At 43.1% G+C, this 13,635-nt stretch overlaps 1 long non-coding RNA gene across 2 annotated transcripts in view; it reads right to left on the reverse strand.

Annotated features, from left to right (window-relative positions):
• Positions 1-13,635, reverse strand: part of LOC138845407 (uncharacterized) — a 99,063-nt gene that overhangs the window by 20,299 nt on the left and 65,129 nt on the right. Inside the window, exon 3 of one of the 2 annotated variants that reach the window (XR_016221359.1) lies at positions 3,026-3,092. The exons of the other annotated variant lie outside the window; for it this stretch is intronic. This is a non-coding gene — a long non-coding RNA (uncharacterized LOC138845407). The remainder of the gene's footprint in view (positions 1-3,025; positions 3,093-13,635) is intronic. 2 annotated transcript variants of the gene reach the window in all.

A 13,635-nucleotide genomic window follows, 5' to 3' on the forward strand; every position in this document is an offset into this window, starting at 1 on the left:
ATTTTTAGGCCTTTGCCTTTGTCTGACCCTTAGACGTGTCTCTCCCCAGACACTAACTTCAAGTCCTCCTGACAACCCGATGGTGATCATGGGGCCAGCTGCCAGCCAAACATTGAATACTCTTTCTGGTAAAAATCTTTGTGCGACCTGAATCTTCACAGATGTGCACAGGTTATGAACAGATAAATGAGAATGAGTTTTATTCCTCTGAAAATTCAGAATATCAAAGGGACAACCTACATCAGCTTTTCACCTTGCAACCAAAACATAAATGTCACAGAGGTGATTGCAATGACTCCAGAGCCATTTTATCTAAATTTCAAACTTATTTCAAAACATCTGAGCAATTTTAACCTTTGAATCAGCACAAGTCCTGACGCAATGATAAGGAAATGCACAGGTAACACACCTATCAACTGGTATCTCCTGGCCTTTGATACCTTATCAATCTCACCTAGAATACTAGTCTATAGTTTGTGGATGGTTTAGCTTTCTTGGAGATGGTTTTTAAAAACATCGCAGACTGAGATTCTCATGATGGCCTTTGGCTCTGGTTTCAGCTACCACTGACATTATGTAACTTCTGGGTTACTTCTTTCTACAAATGTTATTTCTAGATCATAGCATGTTGCTATGAAAAACCTTCATTTGATCTTGATATTTCTCACCATCTCTCTCTCTCTCTCTCTTTCTCTCTCTCTCTCTCTCTCTCTCTCTCTCACACACACACACACACACACACACACACCTTTATTCTTAGGAGTGAACTTCTCTGACATTTGTGTTGGAGTGTGTGGCAGACCTTATAGAAGTTAGCTGTATATTGGAATGTGGAGATTTAAAGTGTTTTTCTTTTAATTTTCTGTTTATTTTCATTTCATTTGAGAGACAAAGAGACAGACAGATGGAAAGAGATTTTCCATCTGCTGCTTATTTTCCAAGTACCCACAACAGCTAAGGCTTTGCTGGGTCACAGCCAGGAGCCCAGAACTCAATCCAAGTCTACAAGGTGGGTGGTAGGGACGCAAGTACTTGAGCCATCATCTGCCACCTCCTGGAGTGCACAGTATCAGGAAGCTGGGTTGGAAGTGGAGTAGCCAGGATTTGAACCAGGAACTCCAATATGGGATGTTGGTTCTCCAAGCAGTAACTTCCCCTCTGCCCCAAATGCCTACACCTCTGAAAGGTTTTAACCTGGGAACAGTGCAAAACAATTGGCATTGGCATATTCTAAAAATATTTTCCTTCTCTTGGGAATTTCTTATCAAGATGAGTTGCCACAAACTAGTGCTGCTCAGATTCTGCCCACTAAGAACTATAACTGCAGAAACAACACAAGGGCAATCAACAAGAACTCTGATGGCAGAAAAAGAAAGGTGCCCTTGCTGGAGAACCCAGAAGCAGAAGGGGAACCCGAGGGCGGATCATCTTAGGTCCCCCACCCTACCCATCAAAGGAAAGCAATCCTGGTCCGTATGTGGATTTGCCCTCTGCCAGTGCTGACCTGACTCCTGCGTGTGCTAAATATACACTGTGCCAACAGCACTGCCCATTGCTGAGCCCCTGATTTGCACCATTCAATATCTGCAAGCAATTCAAGTTCATTGGATCCCTTCCATTATAGAAGGAACAGTGATTTATCTTCACAGGAATAGATATTTATTCCAGATAGGTTTTTGCCTGTCCTGTTTGAAATGCTTCTTCCAATACAACCTTTCACTATGTCTTATGATCCCTTCATAACATAATTTCTTACCAAGGAATTCTTTTAGCAGAAAGATAGGTTTGCCAATGGACTCATGCCCATGAATGTCTGTGATCCTATGATACATTCCAACATCCAGAAACTCCTACTGTCATACAAAGGCCGAATGCCTAACTGAAGACTTAGTTACAGTGCCAATACTCTCTGAGTTAGGACTACTGCTTGTAGGATGTGACATACATTTTGGACCTGCAGCCAATACACATTGCTCTGTCTCCCACTGTCCCATTGCACAGGTCAGGTACTCACCACCTAATAATCCATTTCTATTGGAGTTCTCTGGATTTTTTTAAGCTTTATTTATTTGAGAGGCAGAGTTACAGAGGGAAGGGGTGGGAGCCAGAGACAGGTCTTCCATCTGCTGGTTCACTGCAAAAATGGCTGCAATGGCCAGAGCTGGGCTGATCTAAAGCCAGGAGCCAGGAGCTTCATCTGGACTCTCATGGGTGCAGGGGCCAAAGCACTTGAGCTGTCTTATACTGCTTTCCCAGTATGTTAGCAGAGAGCTGGATCAGAAGAGGAGCAGCCTGGACATGGACCAAAGCCCATATGGGATAGGGGAGCTGTAGGTACAGGCTTAGCCTACTATGCCACAGCGCAGGCCCCAGAGTTCTCTGGATTTACAGGTCTTGGTTTCCAAAGGAAAGATATTTCCACAGGGCACTCACTAGCAATGACATTGAAATGGAAGCTGAGTTTGCTTCCCGGACATTCTATGTTCTTCAGGCCACTGAGCTACTGAGCAGATAATTAAGGTGCTGTTCTAACCAGGCTTTTTTTTTTTTTTTAAACCAAGTAACATATGAAAATTCAGAATCTTCTACCAAATAAAATGGGCAGGAAACTAAGTCAGGAGTAGTTAAGGACTATGTCTGGAGCTCAGGGGTTCGACAGGAGCATCAGTCTATAGAATAAAAGTCAACAGAAGCCAAGAGCAGGTCCAACAGAGGTGAGACTGCTTAGATCTCAGAAATTTCATGAGGACAATTTCCCTTACCCTGCTAGATAAAGTATTTCAACCTGATAAGGTGCTGACCAAGAGCAAAGAGAACCTGAAACGACTTCAGAAGAAACTAGCGCAGGACTTGGTACAGAATTACTACTCTAGTAGATATGTAGGTTTTCATTACATACATCAATATGTACCCATCATTGACTTCTACTTTTCTCCTTCCCCTAATAGTCTCAGTGATGCATACATGGGGCTGACAATTACATTTCACATCATTAGCCAAAGACCACAGACAAACATGCTGTCACCTGCAGATGCTAGTCAATGATGAGTGATGTTGTTTCCTTTGTCTCATGAAGGGACTTCAAAAATATCCTGGAAAATAGGGAGACAACATAGATTTTTTCAGGAACATCTTGCTTAACTTCCTATAGAAGCTAAGTAAAGGCACTAAATGATTAGCACTAAGGGGTACTGTTACAGTCTTCGCATCTGCTTGCTCTCAGAACTGTGCCCTGACTTGAGTCCAGAAAGGAAGCAATGTGAAGGGAGGGAAGAAGACTGGGGAAAAGTAGAGCTATGGGTAGACAGGAGGAAATATTTCAAACCAGAACTTGGATTGAAGAGAAAGAGTCAAGACTGTCATGTCAATGCAAGTGTCAGGTGGAATCAGATTACTGACAACTGGGCAATCAATGAGTATGTCAGTCTGGGTAAAAGATTTAGATCCTTCTTTCAAAACAACTGTGACTGACAATCTAAGCAAGATAGACTGGACATATCAGAAAGAAGCCCAGTGCATGGTGTGGAGAGAAAAAGAAAACGGGGCTAGCTGTGTGGTGGTGGTAGAGAGGGTGTCATTGTGGTTGGATGGAGAAAGAAAAGATTTGGGAGTCAGGTAGGTGTAGACTGGAGTTACAAGCAATCACTCTGGGGCAAGTGTTGGCCTAGTGTTTAAGAGGCTGATTGGGATGCAGGCATCACATACTGGAGTGTCTGGGTTTGAATCTGGGCTCCGGGTTCCAGATTCCTGCTCATGAGCATCTTGCTAAAGCAGCAGGTGATGGCTCAAGTATGTGGGTCCCTGCTACCCACAAAGGAGATCTGAATCAAGTTTCCAACGCCTGATTTCAGCCTGGCCCAAGCCCAGCTGTTGTAGGCATTTGGGGAATGAATCAGCATATGGGAGATCTCTTTCTTTCCCTCCCTGTTTCTCTGTCTCTAAAATAAATTTTTAAAAATACACAAAAATAACCACCTTGCAAGCGCTCACTTGCTTGCCTATATTTTGACTTCTCCATGTTCGTATGAGTTCAAAGTTGTGTGAGTCCAACAACATGGTGGATATAAGTACCGTGTAACTGCTGGCTCCTGAAATTAAAATGCAGGTGAGAAGCATCAGTTCGAGGGATGGCAACACAAGGACTGCTTTGCCAAGACAAAGGTCTCTTCTTCAAACCCAGGCACTTAAGAACAAAGGAAGAGTGATGAGCCGCCAGGGGTGAACAAGAGACAAAGGAGAACAGACGAGAACTAACAGACCAGGATCAAAATAGCAAAAACTCATGGACAGAATTTCAGAGGCAGAGTCAGTTCCACTGAAAGATACTCTAGCCTCAGGATATGCACGGATAGAGTGCTACCAAACGATATCAAATTGACAAAAAATACCAAATCAAACACTCGGAAGGAGACAAACAAAAAGGAGACTGTTATGCTGTGAAGGCTACCGGCTTCTTCATACTTTGGGACACACAGAGCTGCCGGCCCAAGCGAGCAAAATAGATTAGGGGAAAGTAAGAAAGATCCAACAAGGCAGTAGGGAGAACACTCAGTACCGGCCAGCAAGGAAGATGAAGTGTGCTTAATGAGCCTGGAGCCTCAGGCAGCTGTTGGCCTGGGACTTGTCCCACTCTGTGGCAAAGGCTCCGTCCGTGCACAGGATTCCTGGGCACGGAGGCTGTGTTTGTAGAAAATGTTATTAGCTCTAAGAAATAGGAAAAGCTCCCCAGAGCCACAGTTCAGTCTTCAGAAATGGTGGGGTGGCTAGGAAGTGTTTCTGGCTCCCTTTCACAGTGACACGGCTCAGGCCCACTGAGCTCTTGGTACTGATTCCACCACAAAGGCATAACATTTGGTGGGCACATATTCCTCCCCAAAGCAAACCGTCTCTGAGCTTGAGTCCATGCCCCTGTAGGCAGGAGGGGAGACCTGGAGAAAACCTGACCATCGAGAAAACACGACTTAGAAGGAAAATGTGGCAGCTCCTCAAGCATGCATTAGAAAAAGCAGGAAGGGACAGGACAGACAGGCAGGGACGGTAGCATTGCTGTGCGACTCTTCATACATCTCAGGCTGCCTGCAATTGCCCTTGGCAGACCCAGATGGAGAGGATGGAGAGGCGGTTTTCTTTGTTTTCCATGTATTTGTCTTCTCTCAGTACTCGCCCCTTGCAATCTAGAGAATTCACCATAGCGTCCATATGCCCAGCATTAGCCAGTTCATAATGAGACCCTGCACTGATGCTTGGGGCTCCATCCTGCAGTGATTTTGTAAATATGGCCAGCAGCTCCCGCACTGTTAACACGGGACTGGGTCCAGACCTGAGCAGCTCTTCTTAGTATTTCTGCAGCCAGGTGCCTACAGCTTTATGAAAGTCACCAAGCTCCAGGACACAGCATATTCCTCAGCCTTCTTGCCCCGGTACAAGACCCCTGCCTTTCCCTGGTTTCCTATGCTGTGCTGGCTCAGGACCCCCGCCACAGCCATGCAGCAGTGGAGGTAAGGGGTGGTTCCCGTGACCCACACACATGCCTGCTTCCAGCTCTGGCCACTGCCTGATGGAGAATGCAGCAGCCCTGTGACTGCTGCTGCCTTCCATGGAGGCCTGCAGTTCTGCCCTGACCCCGAGAGGTCCCTCCTGTGTGTAAGCTCCTCTTGTGTTTAGCACAAAGGGAGCTTCACAGCCTGAACCCCAGTGCCAATCTGACCAGGGGTCTGTGTCATCTCCTTTCATCTGCACAAAATGCTGGGGAGCCAGGAATGCCATGAATCACATACTAGATTTCATATAAAGAATATTCAAATAATAATAATAATAAAAAAACACAGGCAGGTGGTTGTGTTGAAAGAAGGTGTTAATGTCTGTATTTTACTAATGAATAAATTGTCTCAAAAGCCATGCCTCAGGGCTGGTGCTGTGGCGTACGTAGCAGGTAAAGCCACCGCCTGCAGTGCCGGCATCCCATGGGGGTACCAGATCAAATCTTCACTTCACTTCCCATCCAGTACTCTGCTATGGCCTGCGAAAGCAGTGAAGGATGGTACAGGTCCTTGGGCATCTGCACCTACATGGGAGACCTGGAGGAAGCTCCTGGCTCCTGGCTTCAGATCGGCGCAGCTCTGGCCGTTGCGGCCATCTGGGGAGTAAGCCAGTGGATAGAAGATATCTCTCTCCCTCTCTCTCTCTTTCTCTACCTCTGCCTCTCTGTAACTCTGTAACTCTCTGCTTTTCAAATAAATAAACAAATCTTTAAAAAAAAAATGCCTATTGGAAGGTTAAAGCAGAACTTAACTCCCCACAGATGATGTTGCTTTAGCATGTTGGAGGAACTAGAATCCATGCCAGTCCAGCCATGAGCACCAGGATCTTATCAGTTCTTGAGAAATGAGTAGGGGGAAGCAGCTTTATTGTCAGTGTGAGGCTCCATGCTCTACGGACATGGTTTTGGATATCAGAAATAGCTTCTGCATTTCCCAAAAGACCAGTCCTCCAAACTTAAACATCCTTACCTCCCATTAGCAGTCAGTTAGTGCATCTACCTTTCCAATTCCAATAAACCCACAATTCTATTGAATGTGTGCTAACAACCATAGGTCCTAAGATTGCAAAAGATGAATAAAATTCTGTTCTGTCTATAAGGAGTCCACAGTCTGATTAAACAAAAACAAATTTAACCTAAACATTCACTATTATCTATTTGATAAAAAATTGAGATGACTAAATAGCCATGTTAAATTGGAAGTGCAGGGAAGATTATTTTCAACATTCCTTGTAAAAGGAAAGGTTTCGCAGAGGAGCTGGCATTTGAACTTGTTCCTGAAAGATGGATAGAACTGCAAGAGAAGTAACAGATGAGGACATCCCAGGTAGAGGGAAGAGCAAGTGTCCAGGCTGAAGGTGTAAGACAGGCTGTGCTACTTCCACAGAATGCAAGTGCTAGTACAGTCAGAGCCCTTGTCCTGCCCAGGTGCAAAGACTGAACACATTGAGCAGTGAGGGAAAGGAATAGTTTAAGACTGGAGAAATAATGGTAGAAATAGTTTGAGAGTCATCTCCCCCTCAGCTGAGCCCCAGATGAAGCTATAGCTTAAGATGTGTTAGGAATCCACAAGGCAAAAGTTAGCAACTGCTGTGGCTGATACTAACATGCTGCATTCTCCCAGATTTTATGCTGACTGCACCCTCCAAGGGCATGCCTAGAACTGCGGGCATGGGGTGTGTGGCAAAGAAATCAGTAGGCTCATCCCTCCAACTCCTCACCCCGCCTCTGCAGAGCTTCCAGCAAAAGCTTGGTTTGCTTCTCCCCATGTCAGGTAGAACCTGGGGAAGAGGTAGCTTATAATGAATGATTTCATACCCCCGAGTTGTCAAAACACAGTGCTTTATCCTGGAGACTTGCCATGCACACAACAAGCCATCTTACGCTGCCCAAGCCAGACCGAAAGGTACGGTGAGGACACGCAGGGAGGGGATCAGGAGGAGACACAGCTGAAGGATTGGCCCAGCCAAGAGAAAGCTTTAGGAGGGGTGCTGGGGTAGGGTAAGGTGAGGCGGATCGAAAGATGCAGCTTTCTTTCAGTTTTCTCCTTGTTTTCAAATTCTTCACATTTTCCAACCTCATAGCCAGCACATTCTTCAAGCCCTGCTATAATTATTTCTAAATACCTCATTTTTTCCCCCATTATTTTTCTTTCAGTCCAATTCCACAAACATTTATTCAACCCTTCCCCAAAGTACAAAAACTGTGCTGAGAATTGGAATTCGAAAGGAAACAAGGCATGGGCTCCATTCTCATGCAGTTCACAATTTCGTGAGGAAGAACCCGTTCGATGCATTGCATTAATAAAATTGTGTATATGAAATAAAAGAATTAAGATGGGGATCTGAGGGGACATAAAAAAGGAGACTAATGGACCATGCCCAGGCTTCTTAAGGGGGGTATTTCCCAAACTGGACATTTAAGGTAAGTGGGAAGCATTTTTAGTATTAATAGCATTATTGATAATGATAACTGATCTCAATAGACACATGAAATATTTACGCTTTATAACACACCATCAATGCAAATATAACAACTAGTGTAATAAAGAGAAAGCAATGCTACTGTAGTCAAGTTAGGATGCAAAGTCAATTTTCTAAATCTTTCACAGGTCAAATAGAAAATAATAAATATTTTTTGAGGAAACTGAACGATGTTATAAATAAAGTTAATGTATATATTTTGTACTCTATGATCTTTTTGAATAGCACAGGGTATTGAAAAGAAAATAAAACATAAGATTGAGTTTTACACACATAGAGAACCTAAATTCAATGTAAAACTGGAATTGTAATAAAACATAACTTAGAGTTAATACCTTTACATGTCTTTGTAAACATCAATAAAACAAACTGCAATCAATTTAAGTAAGGGGGCAAAAAGAGAAAATACATCAGCACTAGGAATGAGAAAGTGGACCCCACTATAGATACAACTGACTAATATTTTCCTTTTTATAAATATGTCCATGAGGAATGTTGGTCTATAGTTTTCAATTTTGAGGATGTATACAGGTGCTTCAAAAACTACATGGAAAATGGAATTAAAAGATGTTGATTTTGGTAAAAAATTGAGAAATCTGTGCATAGAGGGAGGCCTCAAAATGTTCAGAGCAAAAATGAATTGTTGAAAATCTATGCATGGGCTGGTGCCATGGCTCAATAGGCTAATCCTCCTCCACCTGCAGCACAGGTATCCCAGGTTCTAGTCCTGGTCAGGGCGCCTGATTCTGTCCGGATTGCTCCTCTTCCAGTCCAGCTCTCTGCTGTGGTCCAGGAGTGCAGTGGAGGATGGCCCAAGTCTTTGGGCCTTGCACCCGCATGGGAGACCAGGAGAAGCACCTGGCTCCTGGCTTCAGATCAGTGTGGCCATTGGGGTATGAACCAATGGAAAAGAAAGACCTTTTTCTCTCTCTCTCTCACTGTCCACTCTGCCTGTCAAAAAAATAAATAAATCTATGCATGGATTTCAAAATACCAATGTAAACTTACCTCCTAATTTCATTTTCTATGGGCTTTTTGAAGTTCCTTCTTATAAGCATTGGTATAAAGCATTTGCGTAACATTGCAATTCTTTATTGAATGCTTGGTAGAATTCACTGGTGAAACCACATGGGTGGAGAATTTCTTCATCTCTTTGTAAAGAATGGAGTTGCTTCAGATTTTTGTTTTCAGTCTATGAATCTCTGAGAATGTTCAGTTCATGTATAGGATACATCAGAAAGTCCATGAACAAATGAAATAGAGAAGTAAGCTTATTTTGATGCAAAGAACTCCAAAATCAATGTACAGCTTGCTCAAAATTTACATTTTCCATGAACTTTGTGAAGACTCCTCATACATTCAATGTGATTATTCCGATGATTGGGCTACAGCCACAGAATCATTGTTTTTCCATCTGTGCTTTTCTGGTTTTGTTCTTCTGTTGTCATTTTCTTATTTTTCACTTTCTTTTTGAGGAGCACTAGTCACATGCAATAATCATCTATCTTCTCAATTAATTTCTCAGCATGTCTTTTGCTGTTTTACAGTGCTTGCTCCAAGGTATCTTAAACTTCCGTTAGCTGGTTAGATTAACAATGGACCACTTCCTACGTTACATCTTTCCACTTTACTCTACACACCTCCCACAGACTGCTCTAAAAATGTAATTAATAAAGAGCAATATAGAGGCTGGCACTGTGGAACAAGAGGTTATTTTGCTGCCTGTGGCACCGGCATCCCACATGGGCACCAGTTTGAGTCCCAGCTATACCACTTCCAATCCAGCTCCCTGCTAATGTGCTGGGGAAATTATCAGAGGATAGCCCCAAGGGCTTGGGCCCCAACACCCACATGGGAGACCCAGAAGAAGCTCCTGGCTTCTGGCTTCAGCCTGGCCCAGACTTTTGGCTATTGCAGCCATTAAGGAAGTAAACCAGCAGATGGAAGATCTCTCTTTGTGTCTCTCCCTCTCTGTCTCTAACTCTTTCAAATAAATACATCTTTAAAAAATAGAGAGAGTAGTATAATTGTATGTTCACAATACCCTTCTCTAGTGCTAATGGATCATTTTTAAAAATAATTTTTCGAATTTTACCTTATGATGTTATTTTTGCTTAAAATAGTTACTATTCATAAAAATTATGAGTAGAAATAATGCGTTCTTCCACGTGTGACTGTTTCTTTTCTGTTTCTCTTGCCTCCTTGACTTCCCATGTATCTGAGTTTCTTTCTGGTAACATTTGCCTTGGGCTTTAAGAACATATACGTCTTCCATTGTGGGTGTTCCAGAAGAAGGTTTTGTCAGTTTTGATTGGGAGAACATTCTCTACGAAGCCTTCATTTTTGAATGTTTTTACTTTATGTGGACTTCTCAGTTGGCTGACCCCACCACAACCCCAGCACTTTCAGGGTGCCCTTCTGTTGTGTTCTAACTATCCCTTCCTGATGGGAGGCTGGGGATCAGTATCACCTTTGTCCCCAGGTACATAATGTAATTGGTTTGCACTGAACATTTTCAAAATGTTCACCTCATCTTTGTTTTTCAGTGGCTTGACTACTATTATATATACCTGGGAGAAGTTTCCCTTGCATTCATTCTGCTTGAAGTTTACTGAGCTTCTTATCTGTAAGTCAATGTTTTTCATCAAATTTTGCAACTTTTCAGTTAGTATATCACAAACCCTTCTTTTCCTAAAACATTAATGGTCTATTCTTTTTCTGGAAACCCTATTTACCTATACATTAGATTGTATGATATTGACCCACATAGCCTTGAGTCTGTTCAATTTTTTCTATATTTTCTCTTCTTCAAATCAGATGATTTCTTTGAATCTAGAGTCTAATTGAATGCTTCTCTTTTTTCTGTCTTCAATCTTTTGATATAATTACTTTTTAAATCCAGTACATTCCAAAATTTTATTTCTTTCTATTCAGTTTGAGATGCAGAGAGAGAAAGACACAGGTTGAGAGAGAGAAGGCGGGGGGGGGGTTCATCTGCTGATCTGAGAGAAAGAGAGAAAACAGTGTACTTATCAGCTGGTTTACCTCATAATGCTCACAACAGCCAGAACTGGGCCGGACTGAAACCAGGAGCTGGGAATTCAACCCAGCTCTCCCATGTGGGTTACAGGAACCCAATTACTTGAGTCATCACCATGGCTCCCTGGGATCTGCATTAGCAAGAAGTTGAAGTCAGGATTCTGAGCCAGGGATCAAACCTACTCACCTGTATGTGGAATACAGGTGTCTTAACTCCTGGGCTTAATGCCTGGGTACCCCTCACTGACTGCTTTGGCAGTTTCCACTTCCTTGTGTTGATTCCTGATATCTTCACTCTTAACATTTCCTAGTTTCACCTGTGTTTGGTAATACTTTGTTTTATAATAAACATTGCTGTATTAGGTTGGATTCTGTCATCTTCCTCTGAATTGTGTCGTGTCTTCTGTTCCTGCAGGTAGGAGCTCTGCCACCTGCTCACTTTAGAACTCATTTGGTTTATGTTTTATGATGGCAGATGTGTTGCAGGACAAATATATTTCCCTAGCCTCTGTTACTTGGAAAGACCCAATCTCCCCACTTTTGTTTCTGCTTGGCCTCTTTCTAGGGTTTGCTTTCAGTGTTTGTGAGAGAGGTCCAAACTGGGTCTTCCTCTAGAGTTCAATACTTTCCTGAGAAGGCAGATCTCAAAGTGTCTCCACTGGATGACTCTGACACCCAGGAGCAGTGCCTGAACTCTAGTGTGTGTTCCATTCTCTCTCTACAGCAGATTCATCTTCTAAGTCTCACTTTAAACTTGTCTAACCTCGTACTTCATCAAGGACTCACAGACACTTGTCAGGGAACCTCTGCTCAGCTCCTGACCGCCTAGTGCCTGACTCTTCAATTGCAGCACATAGTGTCCTCCAGCCCCAATATCTGGCCCCTCTGCCCAATGATACTGCTCTGCTCTTCTTGGAATTCAGCTCACTCACTGCAATCAGGAAAGTGTGCCCCTGGCAGAAGCCTCAGGCCTTGATGGGGTTCACCTAAGGACTCAGCCTCCCTTTCTGGTACCCACTAAACTGTTTTCAATAGCAGTTGCACCACTTCACATTCCCATTAGCATGAACAAACCTCCAGTTTCTCCATATGGTTTGCCAAGACTTAGTTTCTATTTCTATGATAATAGCTTCCCTAGTGGGTGTGAAGTGGTAGGTATCTCACTGTGGTTTTGATTTGTATTTCCTTTAGTGATTAGTGATGTTGAATATCTTTTCATGTGTTTATTGGTGATTTGTATATCTTCTTCAGATAAATGTCTATGGAGGTCCTTTGCTCATTTTTTAATTAAGTTTTGTTGTTGAGTTGTAGGAGTTCCTTGCATGTCCTAGTTAACCTTTTATCAGAAGTCCCAGTTTTACACAACAATATGTCTATTATGTCCTTAAAATATCCATTTTAAAAGGATCCTTTCAGAGGTTTCCTTCTGTACACAACAGGAGAGCTTGCCTTCACCTGCCATGTCCTGATCAGGTTCTTGTCTGCTTAGGAACCTTAGGATGCTTCCTAGAGCCCTAAAACTTCAGCATTTTATTTGTTTACTTTCATTTTACTGGAAAGAAGAGAGAGAGAGAGAACCTTCCATCCATTGGCTCACTCCATCATCTGGGGTTCAGCCCAACATCTGGCTGGGCTGGGCCAGGCCAAAGCCAGCAGCCTAGGGCTCAGTTTAGGTCTCCCCTACAGGTGGCAGGGACCCAGCTACTTGAGCCAGTACCTGTTGCCTCCCAGTATGCCCGTTAGCAAAAAGCTGGAATTGGAAACAGAGAAGCACGACTTGAGTCCCAGCACAAGGATATGTCCCCAAGTAGTGTCTCAACTGCTGTGCCAAATGCCAACCCCCATCATCTCCCAGAAACTGTTTAAACTCTAAGATTTGAGGATTCCTGGATTTCATCAGCCTCAGCTTTCATAGGCCCAACTCTTTCTAATTTGCCATCATTGAACTTAATACTGATAACAGCTTCTCAAGTCCACCACTGATCTCATGAAAGTAACAACTGATCCATACCTCTATTCTTTATCTCAGGATCCTATGTATTCTCCTTGGGACACCAGCCTCAATTCTAAGTATTGTATTTATCTACATACGTACTATCTACTTCTGTTAGGAGGGCAGCTGCTTACCTCCTTCCCTATAATGTGTGATCCAAGCAGGAAGTCTTGTATCTGTCTCTTACTCACTCTGGCATCACGTTCACTAGAAACCTACAGAAACTGCAACATTCACAAATGTATTGATATTCTTGAGAGTACTTGTAGGTCAAAAATAACCCCAAAAACTGCTGAAATAGATTCCAGTAAAAGTCCATGCTTAGAAAAACTTGGAAATCTAAAACAAGGTAAGTTGGTGTCAATGTTATTGAATATCTGTCTGGAAATGGGATCCAATGTAGTTGAGATCAAAATAAGGGCTGTAAGTATTAGAAAGGAGAGAATATACTAACCCCAAAAGGACCTTCCATGGGATTAACTGCCCCGCTTCTGTCTCTGGGCAGGATAGGTTCCAGTTAAGATCTCGCAGGGAGCACATTTTGGTTAGAAACCTGCCGTGCTGCTTACTTGCTTTGCTCT

Source organism: Oryctolagus cuniculus, chromosome 15, assembly GCF_051225735.1.
Source record: "Oryctolagus cuniculus isolate XC-2025 breed Fujian yellow rabbit chromosome 15, ASM5122573v1, whole genome shotgun sequence".
Classification (NCBI taxonomy): domain Eukaryota; kingdom Metazoa; phylum Chordata; class Mammalia; order Lagomorpha; family Leporidae; genus Oryctolagus; species Oryctolagus cuniculus.